Here is an 18,287-nt window from a genome sequence, read left to right as displayed (position 1 = left end):
ACCAAAACAGTCCCCAAGTCAAATGCTTCTCAGGACTCCCATCATAAGGGACTCCACTGTAAGGTATGCTGATGCCCCTCTAACCAGGCAGAACAAGATGACAGACAGCTGCTTATCTGGAGCCAGGATCTGCCAAATCATAATCTCAAGTCATTACACTCTGGTACCAGTATGACTCCATTATAGTCCACATAGGTATGGATGACCAGAAAACCTCCCAGACTATCTGGAGAGAAACTATGAAGCTTTCACACAGTCTCAGGCTATATGAGCCTAGTACTGAGCAGCATATTGTGGCTTTCTTGGTGATGGTAATATGGGCAAAAAAATGATTGATTTCAACAACTATGTCTGTTGTCATTCTAAGGGGATTCAGTATTTTGTCAGCTTGGGAGAACATGGTTAACAGACCACATTGCTTTGCCAAGGATGGTCTGCCCCTTGCCCCTCTAGGCTTTCAAATACTGGCCAAAACTTTATCCATCCCACAGTGCTTTTTTAGGCAATGCCAAACTAAAAAACCTTTAGACATTGCAAAAATCAAGTCAACTGAACCTTAAGCCGCTACTGCTGAATGCCTGGAGCCTCAAAAACCTACCAGCATCCAACATCCAACATCACACTATCTCCAAGCCTTCCTTGCATGTGAAAAATTACATCTGTGCAGTTAGAGACATTGTTTAAAGTGGCAAGAGTACCCTAGCAGTGCAAGGTTTCAGTAGCGGTATAAACAAAGGCTAAAGGTGGAGGTATTTAAATATTCAATCTCAAGCAAACCTCTAGGGTGGACAAATTGAGTTTTTACATGCAGATCAGACAAAATGCTTTACTATCCTAGCCAGCTACAGGTCACCCTCCTTGTCCAAGATCACCACAATGCATAGTTGGACCTACTGGAGAGACTTTCCATCCAACATAACACTATTCATGGGAGACTTAATTACCCCTCTATAGATTAGGAACCCTACACTGCCTCAAGTCTACACAGTCAAGGGTGTTTGTATTTATCAAATATGACCACTAGAAGTTCCAACATACTGGACCTCGTACTGACAAAGGGAGAATGCTGCAACCCACTTCCCTGGTAAGGTCAGACCATAAAGCAGTCACATTCAAAATAAACTCCATAATCCCATTAAAACCAGTAACAGTTGGTAAGAAAAAGGAATTTTTCCAAGACAAATTAAGGTTTGCCAAAATTCAGTGCCCCTTCAAACTGAACACAGCAGCCTACGCTGAATTGCTCTCAAAAACTATGTGCAGCCATGTTAATAGTTGCACAGAAGCAGCTGTACCTACAAGAAGCGAGGTCAGGAAAGCAATGGATGAGGGGAGAAAATAGTGCATACTGTCTACCTAGATCTAGCTACAGCATTGGATACCCCACTATGACATTGTCAAACTTGTGGGAAGGAAAGTGGTGTAAAATCTTGCCATAACCATAGATGCCCTTCTCTTCCATGTTGCAGTATTCTACTTGTGGATTTACCCTTCTTCCTCTCCAGTTTGCCCGACCAGGTTTCCAAAGATTCTCAGTCCCTCTTGGTGCGGATGGGCCATAAGTGACGTCTGCATGCACTAGCCCACAGAACATAGTAAAAGTCCCAATCTGAGCCAGTCCTGTAAGGGCATAGCCTGTCCAATATCACCCCGGAGAGCAAGTGCAGTCATACAGGTAGGGAAGGAATACTGCAACATGGAAGGGGACATCTATGGCAAGATTTTACACCACTTTCCTATGTCCTTGTATTCCAATGTTGTAGTATTCTACTTATGGGAAAGTGCAAAAGCTCACTTAGGATTGGGAAGCGAGTTGGATGGTTTCCAGGAATCAGTGTAGGACAGCCCTGGCAAACCCCACCCTGGCTCTGGAGATACGGTCCAGTTTGAAGTGTTTGGTGAAGGTGTGAAGCGAGGACCAAGTGGCTGCCTCAAGTACGGAGTTGGTATCTAACCCTATAAAGAAGGCTTCAGAAGAGGCCATTGCTCTGGAGTGGAACTTGACATTGCCCCGAAAGGTCTTACCATGGTGTAGGTAGCAGAAGGAAATGACCTGGGACATCCAGGCCAAAATGGTCCGTTTGCTCACAACTTTCCCCAAAGCCCTGGGTGGAAGGAGACAAACAGCCAGCTGGTCTGATTTCCTAAAGGGTTTGGTTTTATGAAGATAAAACCTAACTGTCTGTTGACGTCTAGGGAATGATGCACTCACTATCCTTCTGTGGGTTAGGGAAGAAGGTGGGCAGATGGATGGGCTGGTTCAAAGATGAGTCATTCACTACTCTGGGAATGAATGACAGGTTTGTCCTGAGGGAAACACTGTCCAGGTGGAAGATTAGTAAAGGTGTAGCCATAAGAGCTTGCAATTCTGAAACCCTTCTGGCAGAAGTCAGAGCTACCAGCATTAGTTTTCCATGTGCAAAATTTTAAGGTGGCCTTGCCTGCTGGCTCAAAAGGGGCTAGTGAGTTTTTCTGGAACATAACTTTAAGTCCCGGGGGGGGGGGTGTTCCTGGGTGGTCTTAAAGTGCAATACACCTTTGAGGAAAAGTTTGGGAGTCTGGATGCAAAGGGTGGATCCAGGGGGAGGCAGGCAGAGATAGACAGGTGTGCCTTCAAAGATGAGTAAGAGAACCCTGTCTGAACAAGTTCACAAAGGTATGACAGGATGAGCGGCATATCGCTTTCCAGTGGGTCCAACTGTCTTGTGCGATACCAAACAATTTCCTTGTGTTGTTTCCCGACCTCCTGCAGGACAGTGAGCATGTCCTCGTTACATAGGTGTCTGAAGGGGATCAGAATCTCAGCCACAGGGTGAGTTGCATGGATTGCCACTATGGGTGCATCAGAGAGTCTCCTTGTTCTGTGTGAGCAGGTCCACTGAAGGGGGTAAACTTGTGGTGATTGCCCTTGGACAGGTGAAGGAACCAGTACTGTCTTGGCCAGTAGGGAATCACCAGCAAGATTGAGAGACTCCTGATTAATCATCAATAGGACCCTTTGTATCAATGGGAAGCGTGAGAGTACATACAGGAATTTCCCCTTCCAGGGTATAGAGAAGGCTAGACCTGGTTGCAGTAGCCAGGAAGCTTATGGAGGCGGCAAACAGGTCTATTTATAAAATACCCTACCTGTGAACCAGTCAAGAAAACTTCAGCATCCATTTGTGGTTGTTTGAAATGGCTCTCCTTGAGTAATCTGCCTGGGAGTTGTGCAGGGATGGGATGTAGGCTGCCAAAAGGGTGATCCCCTGTGAGGCAGCCAGCTCCCACGCCCATACAGCTAGTATGCATAGAAGGTAGGATATGGTCCCTCCCGGTTTGTTGTGATACAACATGACTGTGGTGCTGCCTGCAAATATCTTTGTAGGGCCCTGCCCTAGGAGGGCTGAAAGGCCTGTACAGCAAGGAGGATGGATCTCATTTCTCTTGCATTTATGTGATCTTGTTTGTGGCTGTCCACAAACCTTGTACCCCCCCCCACGAGATGCTCCCCAGCTCAGGTCTGAGGCATCTGTGTACATGGTCTTGGAGGGAGAGGGTGTTTGCAGGGGCAATCCTGGGTTCTGGGCTACCTGAGCCACCCATCTCCATTCCTGATGCAAGCAGGGGAATCAGGGAGTCTAGAGTGGGAGTGCAGGGTCGACACCAACTGGAGGTACCACTGAAGTTCTCATGTGCATCCTTGCTAGGGGCAACATAGGAACGGTAGCTGCCATGCAACCTAGAAGCCTCAGAAATTGTCTTGCAGTCCGTTCTGTTTATTGTAGAGCAGCCAGGTGGTGGTTTTGGAAGGATACCACCTTTTCTGCTGGAAGAAAAAGCCTTCATGAGGTCTGTCCTGATCCTGCAACCCAGGTAAACAATATCCTGTGTGGTGCCAAGGTGGGATTTTGGGAAGTTGATCAGGAACCCTAGAGACTGCAGAATAACCAGAAGGTCCCAGTTGTGGCGGAGAACAGCTTCCTTGTCTTTTGCCTGAATTAGATAGTAGCCTAGGTAAGAGAATAACTGGATTCCCTTTTCCCTGCAGTAGGCGATGACTGGAGCCAGGCATTTTGTAAATATGATGGGGTCAGTAGGAAGCCCAAGGGCAAGGTACAGAATTGGAAGTGATAGGAGCCTGCCAGGAATCTCAGGCATTTCCTGAAGGCGGGCTTTATAGGTATGTGAAGGTAAGCCTCCTTTATGTCCAGGGTTGCCATGTAGCCCTGAGAAAGGAAGAGTGAAAGAGTAGATACGGTGAGGATCCTGAAAGTAGGAGCTTTTTGGAAGGGGTCGAGGCACAAGGTCAAAAAAATCTGCCATGGTTCTTCCTTTCTGGGTACCAAAAAGATGGAGTAGAATACTTTTCTTTTTGCTTGAGTGGGAACTGGTTCTATGGTGCCTTGCAGTAGCAGGATTTGCAAAACCTGATGGAGGAGGGATAGATGACTGGGAGGGGATGATCCAGGACAAAGTAGTTCTGTATGACTGACAGAAGCCACTTGTCTGTGGTAATGAGTGACCACGCAGGGAGACCATGAGAGATGGACAGGGGGGGGGGTTGAAACTACCTGCTCCGTCAGGAAAGGAGGGCCTTTGGCTGGAAGACTGAGAAGGTCCAGTCTGAGGCAGCTGTCTTCTAGGGGGGAGGGGGTCTTCAGAAGCTGCAGGCCTGGAGAATTTCCTGATAAATTGGGTCTTTGCTGGGTAGTTCCTCTGCAACCTGGAAATAGAGACTAGGATAAGTTTCAGGTCCTGTAATTCTTTTCCTTTCTGTTGTAAGGATTTAGACAGGTCAGACACTCTTGCACCAAAAAGGGCTGAGTGATCCAAAGATGCATCAAGGAGTTTGGCCCTGACGTCATCTGGGAGAGGCTGAGTCCTAGCCATGAGTACCTCCTTAGTACTGAAGCTGATGGCAGCTGACCTGGCTGAGGCTTCAGCTACAACATAACTGCATCTCAAGAAGTGTAACATAACTGCATCTCAAGAAGTGTATTCACAAGAGATGAGTGCCATCAGTGAAGACAGGGAGGCCTTGGCTGCACAATCAGGGGTATCATCCGAATATTTAGTGGTTCTGTCCAGCAGAGCCAAGGAGCATTTGGTCATACGTGTTTTGCAGTTGGTGGCTCAAAATGATAGGGTAGCAGAAGTATAGATTCTTTCCCAACCTCTCCATAGTCTTGCTATCAGCAGGGATGACAGTGATAGGCAGGAACTTGGAGGCCCTGTCCGTAGAGGCAGATAGTGGCAGATCAGCAGGGCGGCACTTGGAGATCTCCGTCTCCTGGACATTAGTGTCTGCTCTACGTGGTGCTGGAGGTTGGGAGTCCGGGTTAAAGGCAGAGCCAAAATCATCCAAGAATGCATGTTGAATGGGAGGAATGGCAGGACTGGGAGAGTCCATTTGAATACGGTCAGAAAACCTTTGTACATCAAACATATCTGAGGACTACTTATAGTCTAAATCTTAATAGTTTCCGCAAAGGTAAGGTCCTCTACAGGGGAGTCAGGTTCAACAGAGCACTCCTCAGAGGAGCCAGATAATTCTCTACTTCAGGCTGATCTACCCTCCTTTCATGGATGAGAAGTCTGGGGCTAAGGAGAGGGGAACAGTGGCAGAGGGTCCTGCAGAAGACCCAAGGGCCATAAAGGCAAAGCTGACAGAGGGCCTGCCAATCCGGCATGCTTTCAAGAGGTTGGATGGAGTAAGGCTTCTTGTTTTTTGCTTTTACTTTAAAGGCCTTTGGGTTCAGCTAGGAATAGGCCTTGGGTTAAGCATTGGTGGTGTCTGATGGGCCCCAAGTAAATGCTGGTTCCCCCCCCAGCATCTAAGGCAGGTGCCAATGAATGCTCTGTGGATGTCACCCGCATGAGATTGTGGGCTTCCTCAGAGGTATGCGTTTTATCTACACCAGTGGATGCCGGATATTCACCCAAGCTGACATTGGCTACAGACGGAGGTACATCACACAGAGCAGCAGATAATAGGCCATGAGGACTTTGCCCTCTTCCTAAGAGATTCAGACGAGGCACCTGGCACAGCCTCCATCCCAAACACTATCTAAATACAAATGAAAGGCCTGCAAACAGCAGTGTAAGGTCTTCGGGACAAACAATCGGCAAATGGCGTACTTCTCGTAGTAGTGCTCCCTGCTTAGACGACACACACTGGTCATGGGTGTTTTTGTAAGGAATTTGCAGACTGCACTTGACCTTACTGAATGACATGAACAGACTATCAAAGTAGGACTGAAAATCCCCAATGGGGTACTTAAACTTTTTTCGATCCTACATCTGCGAGAAGCAGGAGCACCTGGCATACGACTGGCGGCTGAAACGTTCTGAGGGCTGGGGTGTGTAGACGCCACTTATGGTCCACATTCCTGCAGCCATATCAGACATCTTGACGCACCAAGAGGGACTGAAAATCTTTGGAAACCTAGCCGGACTGGAATAGGACATCCAAGTATAAACCCTTTTATAGCATATGCTGGACAGCTAGCTGGCACAATGACAGGACCCAGGTTAGAATTGGTCAGGGCACCTCCACAAAGAGGACAGTCACGTGGAGTTTTGCAGGGCACTGTGCTATGCCCACTCCTCTGGCATGTACTTTTCAGATGTCAAAGCAAATGTCAAAGGTGTCTGGCTAAGCAAGTTCACAAATGACTGCATGAACACTCTTCAAGAGGGTCTAACAGAAGAATGCTTGGTGTCAAAGCCATAGCTTAAAACTCTACACCAAGAAACATAGTACCTTGGGTGGCAGACTTTCCAAAAAGTAAGTACACAGTCAATTACACCATTAAATGGTTTAATCACTAGTTAAGGATCTGGGAACTCTTGTATGAGTCAGACTCCAATCAACACAAGGTAGTAAAAATCCCATGTTGCTCAATTTGTACTCAAGCGCACAGAATCTGGGTCCAGAGAGGTCATTATACCTCTATAATCTGGCCCTCATCGGACCTGTGTACAATCTCCTCTTGGGTATGATCATGGCCAGACTTGTGCAGCAACTGGAACACCTGCATAGGTTCCTTACAAAACTGACTGTCCTACATTGATCCCCTCAAAGCCCTGTCTCTCTGCTCTAACAGACTTGAGAGAAGATCTTTGCCTGGCATACAATGCATTCCTGAACCCTGTTTTCATGAACCTTCTGCATGTCTGCAAAGCAAACCGCATCATAACTACTAGATTAAATGCCCAAACTTTTGCTTGTAACAAACAAATGTCCATTCTCTGAAAAACTCCCCATCCATGTTAAGCAGAGTTCATTCCTATCCCTATTTAAGTGCAATTTGGAGAAATGTATGGGTAATTGTAAAATCACCCCAGTCTTGTACTTGTATCTTTATAGAAGTAGTTAGTAAATCACCCCCTATACCAATCAAATCTGTGGGTCATATTTGGATTGTATGGTTAGGCTTCTAAGAGCCATAATGGTCAGCCTACACCTGCATACACCTATGAACCTAGAAAAACCAATGGAACAGACAAAGGCTCCCACAGATACAAAAGCTAAAAAAACTGCAAAACAGCCCTCCAAATAGTGTTGTCATGACTGTGGTACATTCAAGCATTTCTGCCTGTTGAAAAGTATGAGCAAGGAGAGCAGAAATATTTTCAGTAGGCTGTTCTGCAGCCATCATGGAGATCACAGCAACATCTTCCTCCAAATCACAAATCCTGTTGGCACCTTACCAAGTGTGAGGACCAATTTGCATTCTAGTCCTTTGCAAGGGTATAAACCTGATCCAAACTAAGTATACAGTTGTCAGAAGTCTGCAGACCCGAGAAGTCCCAAGTCTTAGAAGTTGAGACATTGAGAAGGCTACCCTAATGAATAAATTAAAAATTCAGAACAGAAAAGCCTCTCTTGGCTCCAGGAAGACACTCCATGACTCTCAAATGGTTCCTACACTAAACAGCATGCCTAGCCCTTGTGCAGTTTAATTCAATTAAACTGCTGAACAATGAGCAGCACCTGTGGTAACAAGGGAGAGAAATGTACATTACACATTAAATCAACTTACAGGGGAGACCATTCCTGAGCAGAGTACTTCAGCTTTGGTAGATGTTTGAGAATGGCAAGCACTGCGACTGCAGGGTCCCTTCACACAGTAGGGCCATGAGAAGCATTTCTCTTAATATCTGACAATATGAATACATTGCTTTCAATCAAATGCAAATACCCTTCAAGAGCTTACGTACAACTTTCCTCAGCAGTGTCTTATTTGCTCTAAATATGTTGTCACTCAACGCACTATTAGCACATTTGTCCATCAGCTGCTGCAGTAATGTAAACGTTGTATTGCACCTATATTTATTTTATGTTTACACTTTACAATATACATATTTTGAAATTATCCTTGGGTCTATCAATGTCAAAGGGTCATTCCAGTGAACCTTTCATTGACCCAAAACCACTGAACATTCACAAAAAAGTACAGTTTTGTACCTACCATAAATGTAGATGTTCAATAGCAGAGCCGGTCCGTCCCGTCAATGCGCGCCGACGACTGTACGCCAGTCAGAGTACTAATCCGACCTGACGTCATCCAGCTTTTCAGTCTTTCTTTAGATAAAGAAGACCCAAAACCAAAAACCAAAACACATGTAGCCAAAAACATGTACAATGTATGCAGCAATATATAAAAAAATACAAACAAAATAAAAACATAACTCACCCTACACAAAAACCCTGAGGGGAAGAGGGAGGGGAGGAGGAGGTGCAGCAGGACTGCAACAGAACATCTGCTATGGTGGTGGTTCAAAACTCTTCCTTCTTGCATGTTCTCCTCTTGCAGAATCACCTGTGGGTAGAATCCCAATCCCCAAGCAGGAGGTAGGGAGCTTGGCAACTCAAAAGTAGCTGACACCATGCCTTGTAAAACAGTAAAACAGCTGTGGCAGCCTAGATCTAGTAATATAGGCAGGTGATAATGCTGAGAGAAAAAGAAGTGTCACCCAACTTCCTGCTTAGTTGCATAGAATATCATGGTTGTTGTTGATAGAAATGCTGTTGCAGTGTGTAGCCCCCCCTAGTGGAATGAGACCTAATCCCAGCTGGAACCTGCTGCCAATGTGATGCAAAACCAAAAAAAGTGCAAATCCATCCCACTAGAGTGTTTTTTTTGACACAGGCTTGCTAGAAACAAAAAAAAAAAGAAACAAGTAAACTGCTGAGACTGCCTTAAAAATTAGTCCTGCTCTAAAATAATAACGCAATGTGTCGTGTACATCTGGTGTGTGTGCAAAATTCTTTTCCTTTTGAGGGATCTGCAAAAACGCAACTGAAATTTCCTTTCAGTGTGATCCACCCTGTGATGAAACCTTTGGCAGCTGGTGGTTTGGTGGAGAAGGAAACAGATCTATGAACAGATCTATGTCTGGAGTGTGACACTTCCAATGACACTATCAATTTACATGAAGATCTGAAGATGATGCATGATCACCATGATTTGTCTGCTTAATACATCTGCTCTACAGGTTACCTGGCACCTTGCCTCATTGCCTGGAAGAGGTCAGTTGCAGGCTTCGCATTCTCCCCCATAAAATCATTGCTTGCCTGCATAAGATATAAGAATGTGCTTGTTGATGATGTTGATGACAGTTGTGTTGTGTTGTCTGTTAGAATCAACACCTGCCCTGGAAGAAGTAAAGTCCTGAACTATCATCAATGCAAACTGGACTGCTAACATCTCCTTCATGTTGATATGAGATGCTGTAGTCTAGCAGGTACTTGTCTTGTATCCACTTTCCATTTAGATGAGCTCCGCTATGACATGATTCAAGGTCTTTCCCTTCTCCTTTTGAGCTCTCTTCAGTCGTCCAAGTAAGGATAGATTTGAATGCCTTGAAGCCTGGAAGTAGCTAATACTGAGCCAGAACCTTTATGAAATGAATACTCTGGATAAGCCAAAGTGGCAAAGGGCAGAACTGATAATGAAAATCTGAAAATCAAAAGTTGAAATTCTTGTTGCTTTTAAACTTAGCCTTATAAGGCAATGTAGGCTTAGTTGAGATCCAAACCATCCTTCATCAGATCCTCTTGCCCCAGCCCAGTAAATAGTTACAACATGTAAACATCTGATCTTGGGAATGTCAGATAAAGTGTGAGGACAGATAAATCCAAAGTGTGGTCTCCATGGTTCCCCTCTCTTTCTGCTAGGAAACAGGAGAATAAAATAAAACCCAAGCTTTCTGATACACTGGGGGATGAATGGCCCTATCTGGGAGTAACTGAGAAACTTGCTTTGTGAGCCTTTCTTTGTGGAGGAGGGAGGAGCATATGCCTTTTTGAAAGGGCATTGTGTGGAAAAAAAATCTGTAACCCGTGATGAATGATATCCAGCACCCATCTGTCTTGAGTGATTAAATTTTTACAAAAATTGAGGATTTGAAATATTCTGATTTCAGCAGTGAAGATAACAGCTTTCAGTGAACGTCTGAAAATGTAAAATAAATACTCTGCTTTTCAGTGTAGTACAACAGTGCACAGTTCTTGCAAAAGGCATATAGCTTGGCATTCATTAGAAATCAGAAGTAAAATATTTTATCTTTATAAACTATGCAGTTTGTGAAATTCTCTATCTACAAGCAGGCCAAGATTAACTCTTGTATGCAGCTATTTCGTCAACAGGACGTGCAAGAGAAAAGGCCAAGGAGTTATTTTTCAGGAACAGAATGTTTGAAATATGGGAAAAACTGTCAGACCAGCTTCAAAAGACTTATTCTGGCAAATTCTCTAAACTGCTGATGCAGATCAGAGAGAGACTAAAGTTTGGACTTCTTTTGTATGAGGGACAGATTCTTGCAGTCGAGGTTGTAAGCCCAAGTACGGTTGTTACATGTGCATCTGATTGTTATACTAGATGTTTACTTCGTATGCAGTTAAAGGAATGTCATATCAAATTGAACCTGCTCAATTATCTTAATTGAGTAATGGTACAGAGTACCTTTCAGTGTAGTAACATTTTAGTGGCGAGACCAGGCCAGTTTGAACAAAACAGGGAGGTGTGACCTGCAGAGGTGCCTCTCAGTGCGACATTCCTGCACAGTTCTTTTGAGTATTCTCTCCTACTTAGTCCATTGCCTGGCAGACGGAACCACTGCAGTGCAGTACCAGGCAGTACGGTAATTTTTCTTCAGACAGTTGGTGAGCTACAAAGAGGGGATTCCACTGCCAATCCTGCCTTCATCAGCATCTAGTGACTAACAGCAGAGAATTCTTCCACAACTGATCTTAGTGCCAAGACTGGCCGCCTTGTCCGAAACTGTGGTAAATATTTTCTTCCGTTTTTCTTTTAACAATGAATGCAATTCATGAAAATGCCAAGTGCACCGCATCTTTTACTGTTTTATGTATCAGAGTCATACGTAGATGTGTGGAATTACTTAAATATAGTATAATCAGCATGTTAGCACCTGTAAGTCTTTACATTGGGCAGCAGTGTTACAGAATGTACAGAAATGTTTTATTTAAATGTTGCTTTTTGCATGCCTTGTCAAACGTATTGTACATGTTGTACAAAAACTAGAACAAAACCAGGTAAAGTAATGCTTAAAGAAACAGGAACCATTGTCTGTGCTTCATGTCAAAGTTTGTACTTTACAGTCTTATTTCCAAGAGTTTCTTGACCTCATGGGTCACTTTCAGATTTACTGCGATAAATGCAGAGAGTCTGGTAAATTGCATGCTGACATTGCTAAACTTGCAAAAGAATTCAGTTTTTGAAAGTCAGACTAAAATTAAGACAAACTTATTAAACAAGGCAGTAAAGCTATTTGTATAATAAGGGTTTTAACTGTTTGCCTGCAACAAACGTATGACAGGCAACTGGCTGACAGCATGATGTAATTGCTGCAAGGGAGGAGACTAAGCTCAGACAAGAATCTGAGGCTGCTAAAATAGCATATTTAGCTAATGTTAAAATCTCACCCTATGTGGGATGAGCAGAAGGGTATTTTTAACATTACACTTATGCAATGATACACTTGAGCATTGCTTTTGGAATTTTATTCCTCAGTGTTTCATGGCTTATACAGCAAAAAAAGCACTGCACATTACAAAACAGTTCTAAAATCAAATTAGCACAGTTAAACACAGTAAATATGTTCATCGTGCAGCAACAGCAAATAAAAATCCTGTTTGGCAATTGTAATAAGATGTCATACTTGTGCATACATGTCACTGTCTGCAAGTAGATACGAGTACAATCAATACATAGGCTATGGTACGCAGTTAAAATATGCAGGTCCCTTTACAAAAAGGGAGGGTAGGTAACAGCCAAAGGGCAAGCACACACTAATTGCGTCTAAAGCAAAAAAAAAAAAACAGCATTTAGCTAGTAATACAGGTCCTTCAAACACTGCAGGAGGCAGGGTTTAAGGTTCAAAGTGAAAAAGTATAATCCATGTCATGACATGCTTTTTTTTTAACATGAAAAGAAAACCTCCTGCACGGCAGCAACTGCAAGGCTCAAGGAACATCAGCAACCAGGAACAAAAAAATCAGAGCCAGCAAACGGTGACTATATAAAAAATTGTATTAAACAAAAATCACAGCATGTTACAAACAAACCGGTTTCGGCTGGCAAAGCACAGCCTTCTTCAGTGTACAAGAAAGTTAATGTGAAAAACAATAGCTGCATATATACAGATAGCAAAAATCCTATTGGCTGAGTATTATAGATGTTCATTAAGTCCAGGTGGGAACAAGCCACCCAGTCTAATTATCCATTTCTTTTCTTTTGCATTTAATATGGAGTGCCATTGAGATTTATTAGCCCTATTACCAGAAATCATATCAATGATAAAGTTAAATTTGCTGGTGGAATGTGCTAGTGTGTTTGTACAGAGCATTGTGTATCTTTTTTTGTTTATTACTTTGGTGCTCAGAAATGCGAATTTTGAGAGGTCTGGACGTTTGTCCAACATAGAAAGCACTTATTCAAAGTGTAAGGAGACATTGGAATATCTTACAATGTGACATGGAGATCAACAGCATTATACCTGAAAATTGTCTTTTTTCCTATAGGAAAGGGAAGAATCTTAACTCTTTCTTCAATTATAAACATAGGGATAACCAACCACTTGATTTGACACAAACGACATTGACAGGAGAACCATTACAGGGCTGTTTTCCATGTGGACATTGCAACAATTGCAAATATATTTATAAGTCTAAACAATTCTCTACTCGCAATTGTTCACAAGTTTTTGATTTGAGATTTTTTCCAATTGTTCCAGTGACTGGATTATTTATTTAGCTTCTTGCAGCTGTGGTGCTTTCTATGTTGGACAAACGTCCAGACCTCTCAGAATTCGCATTTCTGAGCACCAAAGTAATATTAAACAAAAAAAGATACACAATGCTCTGTACAAACACACTTTAGCACATTCCACCAGCAAAATTAACTATTGATATGATTTCTGGTAATAGGGCTAATAAATTTCAATGGCACTCCATATTAAATGCAAAAGAAAAGAAATGGATAATTAGACTGGGTGGCTTGTTCCCACCTGGACTTAATGAACATCTATAATACTCGGCCAATAGGATTTTTGCTATCTGTATATATGCAGCTATTGTTTTTCACATTAACTTTCTTGTACACTGAAGGCTGTGCTTTGCCAGCCAAAACCGGTTTGTGTTTGTAACATGCTGTGATTTTTGTTCAATACAATTTTTTATATAGTCACCGTTTGCTGGCTCTGACGGTTTGCTGGCTCTGATTTTTTTGTTCCTGGATGCTTTTTTTTTTAGCCAGAAAGAAAGAATTACCCTTTCTGGAGTAAGGACCAAAGGAAAATGCAGCTTTTTGCAATTTAAAGGCAGCATTGGCCAAGGCCACTGAGCTAGTAGCTCCAAGTTTAACACGTCCCTGTGTGTTACAGACAGCAGCTGGACCCAGCACACTGTTGTGCATTTACAGGAGTGGCCTCAGCTCTGATGCTAACAAGACTTTACATTCTTCAGTAAAAAAGACAGACTGAGGGAGATCACCCATGCATTCAGCAACTTTTGGCCATTTACTGGGGTTCAAAAAGTACAGTTTTGTACCTACCATAAATGTAGATGTTCGAGGATTCCCTTGCTGCAGTCCTGACAATTGGGTATAGTCCGCGTCCCAGTCGCCCCGAATACCAGAGGCTGGCGTCGGTCATGGCGCTTTAGACTGACGCCAGTACGTCAGGGTACTAATGCGCATGACCGACGTCATTTCCTCAGTCTTTTCTTGCCCCAGATGTCAGAAGACCCAAAAAGACAAGTCCCAAAACAACCTGCACCAAAAACATGTACAATATATACAGTAATATATACAAAAATATAAGCATGTAAACTCACCTACACAACCACCCTGAAACACAGAGGGAAGGAGGTGCAGCAAGGGTATCCTCGAACATCTACATTTAGGGCAGGTACAAAAGTGTACTATGTTCTTCGTATTCCCTTGATTCAGTCCTGACAATTGGGTAGAATCCCAAAGCAGAGGTAAGGGAGGCTGGCAAATTATAAAGTAGCAGGAGCTGACAACATGCCTTGTAAAACAGCTGTGGCAAAACCAGCTCTAGTCTTAGAGTATATAGGCAGGTGATAATGCCTAGAGAAAGTATGCACTGAACTCCAAGTAGCTGCTTCCAGAATATCCTTAGTTGCCACCCCTTAGAAATGCTGTTGAAGTGGCAGTAGCCCTAGTGGAATGAGGCCTAATCCCAGCTGGAACCTCTTTGCCATGATGGGAACAACAAAATGCAATGCAAAAGCCAATCCACCTAGAAATAGTTTGTTTTGACACAGGCTTGCCCTGTGAACTTAAAGCAAAAGAAACAAGTAACTGCTGAGACTGCCTAAAATCTTTAGTCCTGCTCAAATAAAATTGCCTGTGTACATCTAAAGTGTGCAAAATCTTCTCCCCTTTATTTTGAGGATCTGCAAAAAGGCAAATGAATAGTTTGGTTTAAAGCCACACTAGAAACCACCTTAGGCATAAAGGAAGGATTAGTACGTAATGATACCCTGTCCTTATGGAAAATCAAAAGGGCTCTACTGCCATAAGGGCCTGCAACTCAGACACCCTTCTTGCAGAAGTAATAGCCAACAGAAAAGCAGTCTTCCATGACAAATATTTCAATTCAGCAGTAGCTGCAGGCTCAAAAGGTTGTAGAGTAAGTTTTTCCAACACAAAATTGAGATCCCAAGCAGGAGTAGGAGCTCACGTGGGGGTCTTATATTCTTTGCCCCTCTAAGAAACTGCTTGAACAAAGGATGCGAAAACAAAGGTGGGTCACAATCATAGTGAGCTGAAATTGCTGCAGCATGAATCTTTATGGAAGAGAAAGACAAACCTTTGTCCAATAATTCAGTAAGATATTGAAGAGCCACACTCAAATTAGGCTCTGAAATCTCCAAATTCTTTGCTGTACTCCAAAATAAAAATCTCTTCCATTTTTCAAGTACACTCTCCTAGTACTAGGCCTTCTAGCTTCCATAATCACATTTAAAACTTGAGGAAGCTGAGACCTACCATGCTTCAACACAGAATATGCCAAGCTGTGAGATGAAGAGATTGAAGCTTGACATTGAGCAGATGACCGTCCTTCTGAGATAACAGATGAGGAATCAGAGGTAAAGGCCATGGAGGCTTCTTTACAAGACTCCTTAGAAGTGGGTACCAGTGTTGCCGAGGCCAATCTGGAGCTATCAAAATCATCCTTGGCCTGTCCTGTCTGACCTTTAGTAATACCTTTGGAAGAAGAGGTAGAGGTGGAAAGGCATAGACATGAAGGTTTTTCCAACTGAAAGACAGAGCATCCACTTTCCAAGCTGTGTGATGAAACCCCTTTGTGCAATACTTTGGCAGCTGGTGGTTTAGTGGAGAAGCGAACAGATCTATGTCTGGAGTTCCCCATGACACTGTCAATTTCTGAAATACATGAAGATCCAGTTTCCACCGTGGGGATCCATGATTTGTCTGCTTAATACATCTGCTAGGGAGTTCTGTGCTCCTGGCAGAAACCTTGCCTGAAGAGTCAGTTGCAGGCTTAACGCAGTCTCCCATAAAATCATTGCTTGCCTGCATAGAGGATAAGAATGTGTTCCCCTTGCTTGTTGATGTACCACATGACAGTTGTGTTGTCTGTCAGAATCAACACCTGCCCTGGAAGAAGTAACTCCTTGAACGCCATCAATGCAAACTGGACTGCTAACATCTCCTTCATGTTGATATGTAGATGCTGTAGTCTGGCAGGCCACTTGTCTTGTATCCACTTTCCATTTAGATGAGCTCCCAAGCAGTGTCCGAGGCATCTGTCGTTAAAATCTGACTCGCCTCTGGCCGGGTCACAGAGAGTCCCTTGTTTAGGTGACATTCCTGAGCCCACCACAAGAATTCCTTTTGAAGGCAAGGTATTATTTGAATGACAGTGTCCAAATCTTGGCAGTGCTGTGTCCATACATTTTTGAGATACCATTGCAGCTTCCTCATATGCAGTTTGGCATTGGGAAGCACCAGAATACAAGATGCCATGAACCCTAATGCTTGAAGGACTGTCCTTGCAGTCAGCACGGACTGATGAGATAGTTGATGGAAGTAAAGTGACAGACTCTTTTGTTTGTCCGGGGTTAAAAGGCCATCTGGGCTGCTGTATTCAGTCTCACACCCAGAAAGCACATGTCTTGAGAGGGTACTAGACTGGACTTTATTGAATACCCTAGGCATCTTAGCACTGCTATGACATATTCCAGATGCTGTAGAAGGTGTTCCTTTTCTTGAGCCAGAATCAGGCAGTCGTCCAAGTAAGGATAAATTTGAATGCCTTGAAGCCTGAAGTAAGCTATCACTGGAGCCAGAACCTTTGTGAATACTAGATAAGCCAAAGGGCAATGCAGAGAACTGATAATGAAAATCTCCAGTTAGATACTTTCTGCAACTTAGCCTTATGGGCACATGAAGGTAAGCTTCCTTGAGATCCAAAGTTACCATCCAGTGATCCTTGCCCAGCAGAGGTAACAGTTGCTGTAACGTCAACATCTTGAACTTGGGAATGTCCAGATAAGTGTTGAGGATAGATAAATCCAAAATTGGTCTCCACGTGTTCTCTTTGGTACTAGGAACAGGCGAGAATAAGCCCCTTTCTGACACAGGGACCGCTGAATAGCCCCTATCTGGAGTAACTGAGAAACTTGCTTGTGAGCCTCTTTTCTTTGTGGAGGAGGAACATCTGGCATGCCTTTGAAAGGGGCATTGTGTGGAAATAAAATCTGTACCCGTGATGAATGATATCCAGCACCCATCTGTCTTGAGTGATTAAATCCCAATTTTCTTTGAAAAGAGACAATCTTCCTCCCAAAGGAGCTGCCAGACGAGTCCACTGGCAGCTGAAAAGGCAGGTCATTGGTTCTGCTAAAGGACTGACCCCTGCCCTCACCAGAAGTCTGAGCAGGTGAACTGTCTGATCTAGGCCTAAACGAACCTTGAGCCCTGCCCCTACCCCTAGACTGGGAACCATAAGCAGGATATGTCCACCCCTTAGCAGGCCAATTTCTACTAAACTTGGAGGCTGCACCTGCAAAAATCTTTAACAGTCTGCATAGACTTAGCTTTGTCCTCCATTTTCTTTAAAACTGCTTCCACAGGCGGTCCAAACAACACATCAGACTGTAAAGGAGCATCCAAAATCCTGGTCTTAACATGCTCAGCTAAATTCTGATCCTTCAACCATGCATGTCTGCGAAGAACAGAACTAGTAGCAGCCACCCTCGAGGAGGCCTGAACAGCATCAAAACCACACTGCAAAGAATGCTTACCCACTTGTTCAGACACATGAACCAAATCCAGCAATTCTTTACACTCAATACCTTCCGCCAAAGCATCCACCTTAGATTTCAATTGTGAAAGGAGATAATTCTGATATTTCAGCATATGAAATTGACAATTCAACGCCTCATGGCTAGAGTGGAAGAAGTATATACTTTCTTACCCCACCTATCCAAAGCCCTTGCCTCTTTATCAGAGGGTACAGGATTTTTAACCACAGAAGCTTTAACACCTTTAGGCCCCTGAGAAACAGTTTCTGGGTCCGCCCTGGGACTCTTAAACAAATACTTATGAGCTTCGGGCACCCTATAATACCTATCAGGCTTAACAGGAGCAGGAGGCAAGGAATCAGGGTTCAGAGAAGCCTCTGCAAAACATCCTCCACCACATTCAACACAGGAGGAATAGCTAAGGGCCTATGCTGGGGCAAAACAAGAATTCCCTAAGCCTTTTCTGGAGTCAGAGTAATCT

General features: G+C 43.6%; 1 protein-coding gene across 1 annotated transcript in view; it reads right to left on the bottom strand.

Moving 5' to 3' along the window:
• TFRC (transferrin receptor) overlaps window positions 1-18,287 on the bottom strand; it is a 661,121-nt gene that overhangs the window by 389,721 nt on the left and 253,113 nt on the right. The gene's annotated exons all lie outside the window — the stretch shown is intronic.

Source organism: Protopterus annectens, chromosome 4.part1, assembly GCF_019279795.1.
Source record: "Protopterus annectens isolate FY-2018-M chromosome 4.part1, PAN1.0, whole genome shotgun sequence".
Taxonomy (NCBI): Eukaryota; Metazoa; Chordata; order Ceratodontiformes; family Protopteridae; genus Protopterus; species Protopterus annectens.
This window is presented reverse-complemented; position numbering and strand designations above follow the sequence as displayed.